Genomic DNA, 16639 nt, shown 5'->3' with positions numbered 1-16639 from the left:
AATTACTCCTAAAGACCATATCCCCAGATAACTGGGGGTTAGGGCTTCACCATAGGAATCTTTCAGGACAGAAGTCAACCCATAGCACCTGGAAATGGTTGACACTCCATGAACATCAGCCATTGTCCCAAGGGTACTCATTTCGTGACTGTGAAGTTTCTTGAATCGCAGTGGGCACTGCCACTGTCCTTTGCAGATGAGGGCCCCTGTATACCCCCGTTCCCAAATGACCCCTGTACTGTGAGAGCCAGGAGAGACCTGTGAGTCAGGCCTCACACCTTTGCTCCAAGTGAGAAGGCGAAGCCTGACACCCAGGACGTGAGCACAGGCTCTCGGTTCCTGGGCTCTGCAGATTCTCGTGTCTCTGGCTCCTCTGCCACTCCAGTTCTCAGCCACCTCCCGGTAGGTCAGAACCATTCAACGGCTCCTGCTGAACCCTCCCCAGGAAGTGTCCACCCGCCCCAGCCCTCCCTCTGTCCCAGATCATCATGTAGTGCGGTCATTTATGGGTGCCACTGAAACTCCAAAGAGCTGACCGTGGGGCGTAAGGCGTGGGCAGTCAGAACCATTCAGCCTGAAGCAAACTCTATGAATCAATAGGTTCATAGATCTTTCGAGATGGATCTGACCTGCCTCACAGTGGAGAATTAGTGGTCCATGATGGAGGTCCCTCAGTGGACATGGAAGCAGGAGAGGTCTTATTTCTGCCCTGCTGGGCCCTTCATCTTTGTGGGACCGCAGACCCAGCACTGGCCCTCTCGGACATTTAGTCTCTTCAGAGAACAGAGAGTGGGCCAGTCTTGACTGCACTGGGCCAGCATGCTGCACGCTCTGTCCTGTGACTCTAATACTTTTAACTGAGCATTCTTCCTCCTGCTCAGCTTGGTTGCTTTCCTGGAACTTGCCAGGGCCAAGGCAATAAAGTCTGAACCCAAACTGAAAGGCGACAGCTAGTGGAATTTCAGTCACTGGATTAGAAGCACAGATTCTGTCGTTGGGGTGATTTTAATTCCCACCAGATTTGCAAAACCTTGAAGTCACTCCTGAGCCTCCTCAGGAGAGCAAGGAGCTTCCTGGAAGCTGGAAGCCTGGACTATGGCCCCCGGGCACCTCTAAAAATCCTGGGCCCACCCATTCACTTCGCCCCAGCTACCTCACCATTCCTCCTTGCCTTCAGTGCAGGATGGAGCTGGGCAAACCTCCTGACCTTCCTCCAGCTCCTCTCCCCAGGGCCAGGGCTGAGCTGGCAACTTCTGCTGTGCCAGCCTTGGATACACCTGTCAAAATAGAGTCACAGGAGGGGAGAACAGGGAGCTGAAAAACATGATCTGACCACACTGAACTTTCCAGTAAGGCTGGGCTGGGCTGAGCTGGGAAAGGCCAGCCATTCCGGAAAGCCTCATTTTAACCGTGCTAGAGCACTTTCCTGGAGATATTGGTTGACCTGCAAAAACCCAGGTCATTTGTTTTCCTTGCTTTTTCCTGCCCAGTCCTTTTGTTGTGTTTTGAACACTTGCAAGTGTGAAGTTCTGTGCTTGGTGTGGTCAGGTTACAAAAGCTGGTGGAGAAGGGGCCACTTGATGGGTATGACCACCCAAGAGAATGTAAAGATACAGTGTGTGCATCTCTACCAGGACCCACTGATTCAGAAGGGCAGAGATGGGGTGGGGTGGGAAATGTGCACTTTAAGCAAGTTCCCCAGGGAATTCAGACGCCCCATAAATTTGAGAACCACAGATACAGGAGACAAAGAAAGGGACATACTAGATTTTGATCTACGTGTATTATCTCTTTTAATCCTCACAAACAAAGTGCGCTTGCACGTTATTGGTCAGAAAACCAAGGCTCGGAAAGGCTGTCATTTGCTCAAGGCCACACAGATGTCAAGTGGATTTGAACCTACAATTTAGGGAAGTTGCATATACTGAGCTACCTTTTACAAAATGGAGGGATTGGAAAGTCATTGAATCCTGTGTTTGTACCTGAGAAAGTTGAAATCCACAAAAGAGGACTTGTCCAAGGTCCCAGAGCAAGTGGGTGACAAAGTTGTGACAAGGTCCCAAGTAAAGAACTGCCAGTGTTGCTGAACACCAAGAGACAGAGCAGTGTGGGAGGGAGAGACAGGAGTGTGCCTCACCAGGAGCGCTGAAGCCTTCTCAAAGGAAGCCAGGTGCTGCCTTCAGGTGACATCCACTCCCTTCTTCTTCTAGACATAGAAGTGTTTAACATCTTAATAGACAGTTTAACATCTTAATAGTGTTTAACATCTTAATGAGGATCCTACTGAATTTGTTCTCCCATCCACAAATAGTGAGCTTCCTCTGGCTGCCATGTGCTGCAGCAGGCACAGGAGAGTGGAGATCCAGAGTCTTCTCAGCTTCCTGCCCACAGATGCTTTCCAAACTGCCAAACAGAGAGGTGGACCCATACAAGGGGCAGCGGTCTCATGGGTGTAGAATAGAAATCGGGGGTTCCAAGGCACCTGGAATTGGGTTCTGGACAAGGTACAGGGCAGGAGAAGCTATGCAGAGAATGAGCTCAGAAATCCACAAAGACTTCCCCTAGAGCGGTCGGTTCTATGGGTAGGGCAAGGATGCGACAGACCCAATACCTCATTTCTCTTTCTTACACACGTTTCTATTTCTTCTTGCGCAGGGTGCACTTCTGTGTGGCACTTTGGAAGGAAACCCACCCACACCTGGGAGCACTTAGTCTATGCTTAAGACTGTGCTAAGCACCTGACATGTGCATGATGTTATCTAATTTCATGTACTGACACTACTTGTCCCCTGTTCAGAAAGCTCCTCCGTCACCTGGTAAGCTCTGAGCACCCCTTCAAGACCCAGATCACATGCTGCCTTTCATGGAGACTTCCCTGGCGCAGACCCGGGATCGCCCTCCTCTGAGCTCTCAGGGACCTCTGTCATCTGGGCACTGGGCAGCTGTGATGCAGCCACCTGCACAGCCTCAGGAGTGTCTCAGGAAAAGTTCTCTGCCTCACCAGTCACTTGGGCCAGGCCTGACGGTGCCTCAGAAATGTTTACCTAATTCATTTGGATTGAGAAAAAAGTTCCCCAAAATATGCAAGTGAAGCCCATTCCCAGGAAAAGCAACATGACCAACAGTTAGATCTTTGAGAAAACAAATAAAGATTATAAAACCCTAACTAAACTGATGGGGGGGGGGGGTGGAAGAATAAACAATATTAGCAATGAAAGAGAGGATATTGCTATGGACCCTATAGACAATAAAAGATATTAAAGAATATTGGGAGTAGTGTTATGTCACCAAATGCAGCAGCCTAGATGCACGACAAACAAAACCTGTAGAAACTCATACAATAAATGACAGAAAATTTCCATAGCCCTATGAATATTTTAAAAATTGAATTCACAGTTTAAAACTTTTCCCTAAAGAAAACTCTAGGCCTAGAATGTTTCATTAATAATTTATTTCAAACATTCAAAGAACAAATAATGTTGATCTTATCCAAACTCTTTCAAAAGAGAAACAGGAAAATATAATCAGATAAAATCATAGATCAATAATTCTCACAAATATAAAGCAAAGATTCTTAACAGATTGAATTAGCAGACATAGAAAATCAAATGTGGCCATACATAAAGAAGGCAAGGCATTGTGATTAAGTGGGGTTCACCACAGGAATGTCAAGTTAGTTGACCATCTTAAAAATCAATCAATGTAGTTCATCATATATATACAATTAAGGAGAAAACCCAGTTTATCATCTTGATAGTTAGAGAAAATGTGATTCAGATTCAGCAACATTTTGTAATTAAAACTCTCAGCAAACTGGGAATCAAAAGCAACTTCAACTAAAAATAAAATCATCTGACTGACGTCATGCAGTGATCCCTCCTTATCCTTGGGGGACCCCCAAGGATGCCTGAAATAGCAGATCGTGCTAAACCCTGGAGATACTATGTTCTTCACAATCTGTACACACACAAAATTAACGATTTTGCATCTTAACTAAACACTTACACATTGTGGTCGTAACTTTTACAGTTTGAGGTGTGACAGCAAAACTATCATGAATTCATTTTTCCTTTTTCACAATTTAATGGGAAGAAGAAGACTCATTCATACTTCCTTGGAACTTAGCTATCTCCACATACAATTTTACTTCTGTCACCATCTCACTTAATGAAAGCATTTTAGGGGTTCTCTTTGGTGTACCCAAATTGCTGGCATCACTACTCTCATGCTTTGGGACCATTATTAACTAGAACAAGGACTACTTAAACACAAGCACCGCAACACCATGACGGTTCCTGTGACAACTGAGACAGTACTAAATGACTAACGGGAGAGTAGAATATGCAGCGTGGACACACTGGACCAAAGGACGATTCCCGTCCCAGCAGGACACAGCATGATGGCATGAAATTTCATCACACTTCTCAGAATGGTGCGCAATCTAAAATTTGTGAATTGTTTATTTCTGGTATTTTCTGTTGAATATTTTCAAGCTTCAGCTGACAGAGGATAACGGAAACCTCAAGAAAAAAACATGAATAAAGGAGAACTACTGTTCTTAAAGATGGAAGACCGAATGCTTTATGGCCAAAATTAGAAACAAGGCAAGAGTGTGGCCTTTTCCAATTCATTTCCAATGAATCTCCAAAAAAATTTCTACTTTTACTAAAGCATAAATTTTGGTCAAGGTCATAGGATGCAAGATCAATATATAAAAGTCAATTTTATCTGTATACACTAGCTACAACAAATTAAGAAATAAAATTCAAGAAATGTCATCTACAAGAGCCCCAAAGAAGATAAAATACTTGGGAATAAATTTAAAAACACTTTTGTAAAATGTATACCTCTAAAATTATAACCATAGCTAAGAAGATTTTTTAAAAGAGCAGAATAAATAGAGAAGGACTATGTTCATGAATTGGAAGACTCAATATTGTTAAGATAAATGTTTTCACCCAAATTGATTGTTATGGTTTAGATGTGAGGTATCTCCCAAAAGCTCATGTGTGAGACAATGCAAGAATGTTTAGAGATGAAATGGTTCAATTTTAAGAGTTGTCACCTAATGAGTAGATATGGATTAACTGGGTGGTAACTGAAGGCAGGGAGGGTGTGGCTAGAGGAAGTGGGTCACTGGGACATGACTTTAAGGTTTATGTTTCGCCCCTGGTAAGCAGAGCTCTCTCTCTTCTTCCTGATTGCCATGTCCTGAGCTGCCTTCCTCCACCATGCCTTCCACCATAATGTTCTACCTCACCTTGGGCCCAGAGCTGTGGAGTCGGCTGACTATGGACTGGACCTCTGAAACCATGAGCCAAAATAAACATTTTTCTCTCTAGATTGTTCTTGTTAGGTCTTTTGTTCACAGTGATTAAAAAGCTAACTAAAACATTTATCAATGAAATCCCAACCAAATTTATAGGGCATTTTTTAAAAGAAATTAAGAAGCTGATGTCAGTGCACAGGACACAGAATAGCAAAAAGAAAAATAAAATGCCTTGAAGAAGGAATTAATTTGGAGGACTTATATTGCCTGATTTCAATGATAACTATAAAGATACTATAATCAAGACAGTTTGTATTATAACAGGACTTAGAGGCTGCTTTTGCTATAGTTACTCTTCACTTGGGCCTGCAAATATAAAAAAAATCTTTGTATCTCTGTCTGCCTCAATTTTATATCTGTCTGCTTTGCTCTGAGTCACCTTGGATTCCAATAACCACAGGCATGATAGATGAACTTCTCATGGTGAGTCAAAACTACCCCCCAGGCAACAGCAACAGGACCCCACTAGACCTATTCAGAGACGATGATCAGCCAAACCACAGTTGAACCCTGGCTGCTTGATGATGCATATTTCTGGTCTTCCTTATCTGTATAATCTGGAAGCTCATATCAGGGCCCCTGAAGACAGGGTTGGAAATGCTGGTCTCCTCTGTCTTCCAGGTATGGCCACACTGATTAAGTTCCTTTCTTGCTTTCAACATTACTTGGATTTTGGGGTGAGTAGCTAGACCTAATTTGTTGGGATCCCCAGAGTCAGGCCTCTGAACTAAGACTCCAGTAATAGCACTGGCACAAAGGGAGATTAATAGACAAATAAAACAGAACAGAAAAAAAAAAAAAAAAAGAATGGAGTCTAAGCTGAACTTAATATTCAATTGTCAACTGAGTGTATACAAAGGCTCCAAAAGAAATTAATGGGGAAAAGAAAGATTCTTCAAATATCAGGCTAAAATAATTACATATGTGTATATATATATAGATATTATATATATATATATATAATATATATGGGAAAATATATCTTGACCCCTATCTCATACAATACAAAAAAATTTTTGAGATGGATTAAGACCTATATATAAAAGCCAAGACTAGAAAGCTTCTATAATAAAATATCATGACCTTGAGGTGGCAAAGATTTTTTTAACTCAAGAAAAGCATTAGCCATAAAAGAAAAAACTGATTAACTAGATTTCATCAAAATTAAAATCTTCTAGGGCTAGTGGTCCAGCTTAGGGCAGAGCCCTTGCCTAGCAGGTATAAAACCCTGGGTTCCAACCCCAGAACTTCAAGTTAATTAATTAATTAGTCAATTAAATTGCTCATTAAGACATCTATTTAAGTAAATGATAAGATATGTTACCCATTGGGAGATGATCTTTGACAAATAATTTATAAATGAAATATATAAATATCTCTTATGACTGAGTAATAAACAATTCACAAAAATAGGTGAAACATGAGGCTCAGGGTAGAGAGCTTGCCTAGTATGTGTGGGGCACTGGGATTGATTCTCAGCAGCACATAGAAATAAATGAATAAAATAAAGGTAATGTGTCCATCTACATCTAAAAAAATAGATTAAACAGCTTAAATAAATATTTCACAAAATAATGTATTAGCCTGTAAAAAGATGCCCCATATCACTAGTGATCAGAAAAATGCAAATTAAAAGCACGACACCTGTAGTAGAACGGTTAAAATTAAGATTTCCCATCACTATTGGCTTCAAAGATTCGTGGAGCAACTGAAACCCTCACTCACAGCTGGCGGGGTTGTGAAAATCACAGAACCACTTTGGAAAGCAGTTTGGTAGTTTCTTTAAAATTAAATATATACCTCCCATGTGGTCCAGCCATTCCATTCCTAGGAATGTATCCAAGAGAAATAAAAACATATATGCAGAAAGTACTTGTATGAAAATAATCATAGATGATTCATTCACAAGAGCCCAACTAAAAACAAACCACGTGTCCATCATCGGCTGAGTGGATACGCAGGCAGCAATGCAGCCACACGATGGAACAGCACCTGGAGATGAACAGAAATGAATAATGCTGAACACACAAAAATACGGAAGAACTTGGAAAAATGAATGCTGACTGAAAGAAGCCAAACAAGAAAGAGTACCTGCTGTGTGACTCCACTTGGGTGGAGAACAGGCAGTACTAATCCAGAGGAGTAGAAGTAAGGTCAGTGGTTACCTGGGGCAGAAGTGGGTGGGAGAGACATAAAGGGGCACCACGAGGTGTTCTCTTTCCTGATGTGTCAAGACTCACCAAATAATACACTTAAAAGGTGTGCATGTTGTAGTGTGTATATTGTACATCATAAAGGTGATTCTTAAAAGACAAACTAGGATAGCCAGCACTGTGGCACATGCCCTAATTCCAGTGACTTGGGAGGCTGAGGCAGGAGGATCACAAGTTTGAGGTCAGCCTCAGCAACTGAGAAAGACCCTAAACAACTTAGTGAAATCCTGTCTCAAAATTTAAAAAAATTTAAAAAGACAACTAGGTTACCATATTTTACTCACTAGAATAATTAAAATCTGAAAGACTTAAAATGTTAAATGTTAGTAAGGATTTTCTTGGTACAAGGGTAAACTGGAAACACTTTTTTAGAAAACTGCTTGGTTTCTTATAAAGACAAATACACACCTACCATAGGACTCAACTTTTCCACTCCTACATACTTGCCTGAGAGAAATAAGAACATATTCCACAAAAAGTCCTGTATAAAACATTCACAGCAACTTTAATCATAATTGCCAAAACCTGGAAACAGCCTGTGTATCCATGGACAGGAAAACGTGTAAATAAACTGTGCTACTTACATGCAGTAGAAGGCTGAGAGAGAAAGAGGAGGCAGAAGGGGGAAGGAGCGGGGACGGAGAAAGTCAAAAGAGAAGCAAAAGAGGAAGTTTAAGAAAGCTCTAATGAAGAGAAGAAACCAAACAAAAAAGAATACGTGTAATATGATTCCATTGGTACTGAAGTTTAGCAAAGGCAAGACTCTATGATGCTAAAATCAGAAGAGTCCTCGCCTAGGGCTGAGCAGGGGAAAAGCAAGGGTTGGTGGAGAAAACCCCAGGAGCTTGTGCCGCCCGGAGGTGCCTCTGTGTGGACAGATGTATGATTGACTCACACGGTGTTACGCCTTGAAGCCCGATGGTCTGTGCACTTCATTGGATGTGAATTAAAACTCATTTCTTTAAAAAGTCATCAAAATAGAAATTCACTTCCCCAAACTCACTAATCAAAAAAAAAAAAAAAAAGAAAAGAAATATAATAGAAGAAATATAACAGGTTTTTAGAAGAATAAAAGAAATCATAATAGATTTTTTAAATACAGGAGTTATCTTCTAAGTCTTTTGTAATGAAAAGACTACATGTCAGGAGTTTAGGAGTGTGGCGGAGGCGAGACTCGGAGAGAAAATTAAATCTGTATGTTAGACAAAGACAAAGGGAAAAATTAATGAGCTGTATGTCCAGCTAAGAACACAGAACACACAGGAAGAAAATAGAAAGAAGGATCCAACGGACAGCGGAGATTAAGAAAATGGGAAGGAGAAAGTTCGGAACAGAAGGATCCACAAAGTCAAAAGCTGGCTCTTTTGAAAGACTGAGAAAATGATAAAACTCAGGCCGTGTTGATCAAGAAAAGTACAAGAAGCCTGAACAGAGACTGTCAGTATAAGGTGGCAGAAAGAGGAAATAGTTTGGAAACTTGATGCCAATAACTTTGAAAACTTAGATGGAACAAACAAATTCATAGGAAAATATAACTCACCGAATTCACTCAAGAAGTAAGAAACCTGAAGAGTCTGAAACCATGAAAGAAATTGAATCAGTGGTTTAAAATATTCCCCCAAGAAAAATAGCAGGCCCACACTGAAAGAACTTACAGGAAAGTTCTACCAAAACACTCAAAGGCCACGCTCCAATCCAACAGAAACTCCTCTGGAGGACAGAAGAAGTGGGGAACACGCCCAACGCATTCTCTGAGGATTGAAAGGAAAAAAAAAAAAAAAAAAAACTCAGTTACCAAAAACCAGAAAATAAATAGATGCAAAAAGCAAATTTAATAAATTAATCATCCATTCACGGTTTTTTAAAACATTTTATCAAACCAGGAATAAAGGGGAATTTTTAGATATAATATGTAGTATCTACCCCCAAAGCCCACAACAAACCTCTCTCCTAAAGGTGAAGTTTGAAAGTGTTCATTTAAGAGTATCAGACACGGCATGCCTCCCAAGAGAACCCAAGAGAAAATAGACCCATGAGAGGAAGACCTGTCAGAAAAGAAAAAAAGAAAAGAAAAGAAAATTGACCCAAAACGTCTAGATCTATCTAAACCTACCATCCCATCCAGTTTACAGGTAACAGATCCAAAGAGAGAACTATGTTAAACATCTTCATGATACTGAGATGTTGGCGAATCTAGAATAACTCAGTTTCTTCAACAAATAAAAGGAATTGGGTGGGGGGGGGGGAAGCAGGAAGAACGTTGGATTTGCTTTAAAATACTCCGTGGAGGAAGATAAGATAGATAAGATTTTGGCAGAATATTACTAATTGCTAAACTGGGTGATGGCTGCCTGGAGAGTCATTGTCTCATCCACTTATCTTTGGGTATGTTTGGAGTCTTCCAGAAGAAAACCTCTAAAGACACACACTCACAAATAACGGTGATAGCAACAGTAAAGGTTATTTTGAAAAGAAGGAGGAAGAGTGAGGCTTCTTTGTTTGCCACCAGGGGGTCTCCTAGGAGGACCAGGCTTCTAGTCAAGCCTCTCTGGCCCACAGCTTGGGCCTGACCCTCTTCTTCCTCCCAGAATTCCCTTTCTCTTTTTACTGCCAACATACCTCAAACGCCACCTATCAGACAGCTGTGGGATTGGTTTACCAAGCACCCACTCCCTCTTCAGGTGACAACAGCCCTGTATTCCTTTGGATAAACACCTTTAATCACATCATGTGGTTCCACGGGGCTGACCTCACCACCCACATCCCCCCAGAACTGGGCAAGTGACTCAAGTCTGGCCAGTGACTGCAGGGATGGGCACACGGCCTGGGTCAGACCCATGAGCCAAAGAACATCAGCTCCTGGACTTGCTGGAAATATTAGGAAAGATGCACTTTTTCCTCTGAACTAGTTGCTAATTCAGAAGGCTATAAGCCAGGAGTTCTTGTGGTCTTTTGCCTAATTGTGAGAGAAGACACTGCCCAAGCAAGAAGCCACCATGAGACAGCAAAGACACAAAGCCTGGTGACAGCATTCGTCTGCACACAGCCACACACCCCTCCACACCAGCCTCCTTTCTCCATCCTCCCGTGTATTGGTTAATACAGGACGCTCGTGTTAGGCAGCTTTTCACTGCTGGGACCAAAATATCTGGCAAGAACAACTTAGAATGTAGTGTCACACCCAGAGTCAAGGTAACAGAATCATTGTTTATTAGTATTCAAATAGATTATAGAAAGCAGCATCTATTTTGTGCAGTTTTTAAGGGCCTTGGAAATAAAAATCTATGATTTGCAAAAATACAACATTCCAAAGGATTGAATAACATCTACATTTAAAGATACTTTTTATTAAAGTTTAGGAGAACTGATTTTTAAAAGATTCTGTCTCTTTAAATTAGTGCGTAATTGTTTTTCTCCTCCTACCTATTCAGACATGACACAAGGCCCATAACAAAGAGGTTTTCCATATTTGAGGTGGCTCCCAGTTATGCTCAACAGCTTCCTCCAGATGTCTGATTGTCTCATCAATTTCATTGCTCATAATTTGAGATTGAAGTGGTGTGCTTATGTTCTCTGTAAGGTATTAGTCTCCTTCTGCAGACACTGGAGAGGTTCATCCTCATTTAAACCTGGACTGTAGTTGGAGCAGCGATAAAGACAACAAAGGAGCCAACTCTATAGTTCTCAGGACCTTTGGTGCCTGATTTTATGGGCTGGAATATCTTTCTTTCCTTTATTTATTTGAAATAATTAGTCTAGTGATTACAAAACAGTCATAAATTTTTAAAGGCCTTTTCTCTCTCTCTTTTTTAGAATAGTGGTTTTTAAGTCCTTTATGTAACATTCAGATAATGTGATACTGTCTCTTTGAAGCACCCTGTAAACCTTTTAGAGTTTAAGTTTTAAGTTGCGTCTTGTGGACAATCGTGAGTGTTTATGCCTTGGGTGTGTCTGTGCTGGACAAATCAATCTATAATCTACAGCAGTACGTCCCATTCACCGGCTGCCCTCGGGGGAATAAGAATACAATGCTACAATGCTATGATGACTAAGTTGTAAACCTATGCACATTCCTTGCATTTCGGGCAACTTTATGAAAAAAGGAGGAGGAGGAGGAGGAGGAGGAGGAGGAGGAGGAGGAGAAGAAGAAGAGAAACTGATTTTTATTAATAATAAACATGTAGTAAAATATGTCTATGATTGTGTCCCCATTTAATTTACTGTAAGGTGAGAGGGGGATTGGCTGGTTTCACCATTTCAGATCTGTGTTGTCTAAGAGTATTAATGTTTTAATCAAGCACAGAAATGAGGATTTTTTAAAATCTGTATGTAATTGTTTTAAAAGCACCCATGTTAAAAGAAAATATTGTGCAATGAAGAAACCAGTTTAGGCATTTGCTATAAACTTAATTGTTCCAAAAGAATAATCTATAAAAGCCCTGTAAATTCCTTTAAAATGATATCAGGACAGTCTGACCAATTTTTTAAAAATATACTTCCTTTTTATGTGTTCAATTAAAAAAAAAGAAGAAGAAGAAGAAGAACTTGGAGAGGAAAAGTCTATGCGGAGCTCACGGTTTCAGAGGTTCAGTCCAAGGTGTCTGACTCCATAGCTCTGGGCCTGAACCACAGCAGCACATCATGGTAGAAGGCGGCGAGGAAAGCGGCTCAGCTGGTGGCGGCCAAGAAGCACAGAGAGAGCAGCCAGGGACAAGACATGGTCCCTAAGAGCACACCCCAAGTGACACGCTCCCTCCAGTCTCGCCCCACCTACCTACAGTCACCACCTGGTCGTCCATCAAGTCATGAATCCGTCGACGGGCCGGGGCCCCGGCGAGGCGCGGCTTTCAGAACCCACCCGCTCACCTCGCTCGTTGCTACGTGGCTCCACGCGCCGGCTCTCTGCAGACATTTTCAAATCCAAATCATAACGACCTTTGCTTGAAGGAAGAGGAAGGGCAGGAGAAAAGACAGAAGAAGAGAGAGAAGAGGGAGAGAACGAAAAAGAGAGAGAGAGACAAAGCAGGGGGGAGAGAGAGACCCTGGTGATGATGGTCATGCCGATGAGGATGACAACGAGAAAGAGTGGAGAGAGTCAGCGGGAAGGAGGGAAGGCGGCTGAGGACGCATCCTCCTCAGGATCCAGAAGGGGACCAGGGGGCCTGGCGCCACCACTGCATCCAGCGCTGACTGGAGGCCCATTCATTTCTCTAAAGACAAAAAGCGAGTCTAGAAGGCAGAGGGGCTGACGGGGAGTGCTTTACTCTCCATCTCTTGTTTTCTACAGTGCTGTGTTAATTCAGTCAACATCCTTTATTTTGCCATGTGTCTTTTTTTTTTAATTGGCGCCTGATAACTAAACAGAGCAGCGGGAATCCCTGGGCCGTGCGTGTGCCAGCGCATCACGGCTGCATGCCCCCCCCCCTCCTGCCCGGTTTCTTTAAATTAGAGCGTTATAGCTGTACATAAAAGCTGTGTCCGAGGTCGTCCATCTGCGCATGGACATGGCATTTGCTGGATTCCATTTCCCAGGACCCCCCCAGCCCCTCTCTCCGCCCCCGCTGTCCATTCCCTTGTTCTATTTTGTTAGTCTCCCTTCTATTTTCATAAGACCCCATTTTTAAAAATCCCTTTCTCTCTCTGTAATTTCCACATATGAGAGGAAACACTTGACCCTTGACCTTCGCCTCTCCCAGGAACTGAGCCCACTTGGCCTCCGCGTCTGTGAGCCCGCTCCTCTCTGGCCCACCCACCTCCACCGTAACTCAGGGGACAGTTCCTCCCCCTTCCCTGCTGGAGCCTAGAAGCAGAGCAAGGCAGAGCTGGAGCGGGCAGAGAAGGCACTCCATCCTCGGTGTCTAGATTTGAACCTCAGCCTGACCCGTGGGCAGCTCTCCGAGTCTCGCTTTCCTCCCTCTAACGAGAGGTAATGCCCCCCACCCCGGGGCCGTGCGGAGATTTAGTTCAAGTGACGCCGGTGCGCTCGCTTCCCGCACCCTCTGGCCTTCCCGTTGCTTCCTGCTCCTGTTCTCCATCCGGCAGCCAGAATCCTTTCTCTGTTTGCTTGCAGCATAAATCACATCACCGCTTTTCTGTGTTAAAAGCTCTGTGACAGTTTCCCTCACACTTTAGACTAAAACCCAAACTGTTTCACGAGACTCATGGACCCAGCTCCCTTCCCCCACCTCTCTGCTCTTCTGCGTATCGCTCCCTCCCCCAGAAGCATCGCCTTCCTGACCTTCCTCAAGCAGGCCTGGCAGGTTCCAATCTCAGGGAACACCCGGGGAATTTCAGTCTCCCGTGACCTTCCCGTGACCTTCCCGGCCTTCATCTGTATGAGCTGTCTTCTTCCCTCTCTTCAGAACTACTCAAAAGTCACTCCCTCCTCCCGGCGACTTCTCAGATCACTCTTTCTCCAAGAGGGGAGAAATAAATAGCCCAGGGTTGGTTGGTTAGGCTGTGCTGGCCAGTATTTCACGCTTACTGCTGGCAGCCTAGTAATCTGCTGAAGTCCCTGAGGGTAGGCACCATGCCTTTTAGACAGGGAGGAAGTGCTCAGCCTGCCTGAGCTGAAACAAGCTCATGTCCAAGCTGGACTTGGCCCTGGGCAGGTGGTCTCAGGGAGCCCATCCAGGGCCGCCCTTCGGAACACCTGGGCTGGCCATCAAGCCGCTGTCTCTCAGCCTCATTTTCTGCCCTCTGCGCTGGGCCTGCTTTCTGACGCAGGGCTGGGATTCTCCTCTCACCCAGCCTCATTGCTCTTACCCGCCAGGCTCTGCCTGTAGGAAGGAGACCGCAATCCCAGAGGAGAAGGCCTCCGATCCGCTTGCTGTGGCACGGGCTCCTGAGAGCATCCCAGCCTCCCCTCACTGTGTAATGGCAGCAGTGATCCCTCCCATAGTAGCAACTGAATCCCGCCTAAAGCCTCTCCGCACGGCATCTGCCTTCTGGCACGCTTTGTTTGGAGACATCAGTACCGAACGGTGGCTTCTCTGAGATCAGACTCCAGCAGTGGCTGAGCCTCCTCTTCCAGCATCTGAGTTTCAGCTCCACGACCCCTCCTCCGAATTTCTGAGTTTGAGTCACTGGGTCTCTTGCCTAGTTCCTGTGTCCCCAAGGGTGGTGGCTGCTTCCTGCAGTTACCACCTCCATGACATCAGGTTTGCTTCTCTCCTTGGGACAAACTTGTGCCTGCCAACAATCCTTTCTATTAAATTTTCTTTCTATTAAGCTTTCTGCTCCTGGCGGAACCCTGAATGGGACAGCAGCCCAGGAGGCAAAGAGTGCGCTGTCAGACCACCCCATCGAGACAGGCCAAGTGGGCCAGAGGATGCCCACCTAAGACAGCAAGGAGAAGCACAGGAGAACTAGGAATCTGGTAGGCTTCTAGAGGGTCCAGCAGGATAGGGCAGGATAGTATGTGCGGTCCAAGAAGCTTTCATTTATTCAGAAATACACGTTAAATGCCCCCTATGGTTCAGTATTCTAACTAAAAATGATAGAGCTGGATTTCACAATGGGTCTTTGCAGCTGTGACCAGCAGCTTGTGTGGGGCTCAGACTCTGTTCTTACTTCATCCACAGGAGGGAATGTGTTGTTGTCATGACTGATGGTCATGATGACATGCTGAGGAAGGAGGGAAAGTGAAGAAAGAAAGGACACAAATAACGGGAAGGCACAGCCAAACTCCTTGGTATCAACCCCAAAAGTGCTTTCAAAAAAAATCCTCTCTCCCTCACCTGCACATGTGTGTGCGTGTGTGTGTGTGTGTTGTTAACTCTTCTTCCTTACTCAGTTGTGTGGTAGGGAGAGAGGCCGGCAGTCCAGAGAGAACAAAGTTCCAGAACCTCAGAGACCTGGAGAGGAGACAGGAATCTATATGGTTAGATGCAGTAGAGACAGCTGCAGGGGAATTCAGGTAAGGATACACTTAAATCAGCGTTTTCAGACTTGCCTAGGAAGGGAGACCTTACCTGTAAATTCAACATATAATGTAGGTGAGGTAGGCTGCCCAGGGCTGCTAGGGGGCTGCCATATTCTATTTCTTGACCTGGTGAAAGTCACACAGGTAGTAGCTGCTTGATGATGATGATGATTACTATTATTATTTGCAATCCTGGGGGTTGAACCCAAGGGTGTTCTACCACTGAGCTACACCCCCAGCCCTTGTTTTTAATTTTGAGACAGAGTCTCACCAAGTTGACGAGGCTGGCTTTGAACTTGTAATCCTCCTGCCTCAGCCTCCTGAGTCTCTGGGAATACAGGTATGTGACACTGTGCCCAGCATAGAACTATTTTTTAAATGTAGAATTTTTTTTTATTTCTCCAAATATATACTTCACAAGTTTTTCCTTTTTTTTGAAGAAGGGACCTCTGTGTTTAAAGGGTCTTTCTGTAGCAGACCCATGCTACCTCCTTAGATGATGAGATTCCATGGGAAATAATCGGAAAAAAAAGTGACCAGAAATCTACAACTCAGAAGAAGTCTTAAAGGTGCTTGTGCAGATGGGCCCAAAAGTGTCCTGGGAAAAGAGATTGGATATAAGTTCTGGAAGTGTCCAGGGAAATGGAGCCACCCCGTGGTCTGTGAGTCGATAGGCTCTGGTTCCAGTCAGAGTGGACTTGGTGGGGGACAGTGGGAACCGCTCTAGTTCCCTCAGAACCTGGCATGCTAAGAGGAACCAGGCTTTGTGCCAGGCCGGGGGTGGAAGCCCCTGAGGAACAAGGAAGTGAAACAGGAGCTGCTGATCAAAAGCCTGATTATTCTGTGACCCTTCCACGCGAAGCCAGTGACCCAGTGTAATGCTGAGGTGATGCCCTGAGCTGTGGTACATTTATCCCTCATAATCTTCCCACATCACAGACGGGATCAGGTGGGAAAACAGGATTCCCAAGGTCCTGTCTTTGGAAACAAAAGTCCTGTTGTATTTGGATGGCAGATACCCAATCACAAGTGAATCTGGGGAGTCCTGTGTCTGCAGGTGGCTAGTTGGTCATCTCAGGGGCCTCACAGAAGCGGGTGGGATGGAAGCTGGCATGAGTGGGCTCTCTCAACTCTGTCAGACCCAGCAGAGGATCCGGGGCCCATGCCTAATGC

This window comes from Sciurus vulgaris (assembly GCF_902686455.1).
Source record: "Sciurus vulgaris genome assembly, chromosome: 5".
Lineage (NCBI taxonomy): Eukaryota > Metazoa > Chordata > Mammalia > Rodentia > Sciuridae > Sciurus > Sciurus vulgaris.
Note: the sequence above shows the minus strand (reverse complement) of the source record.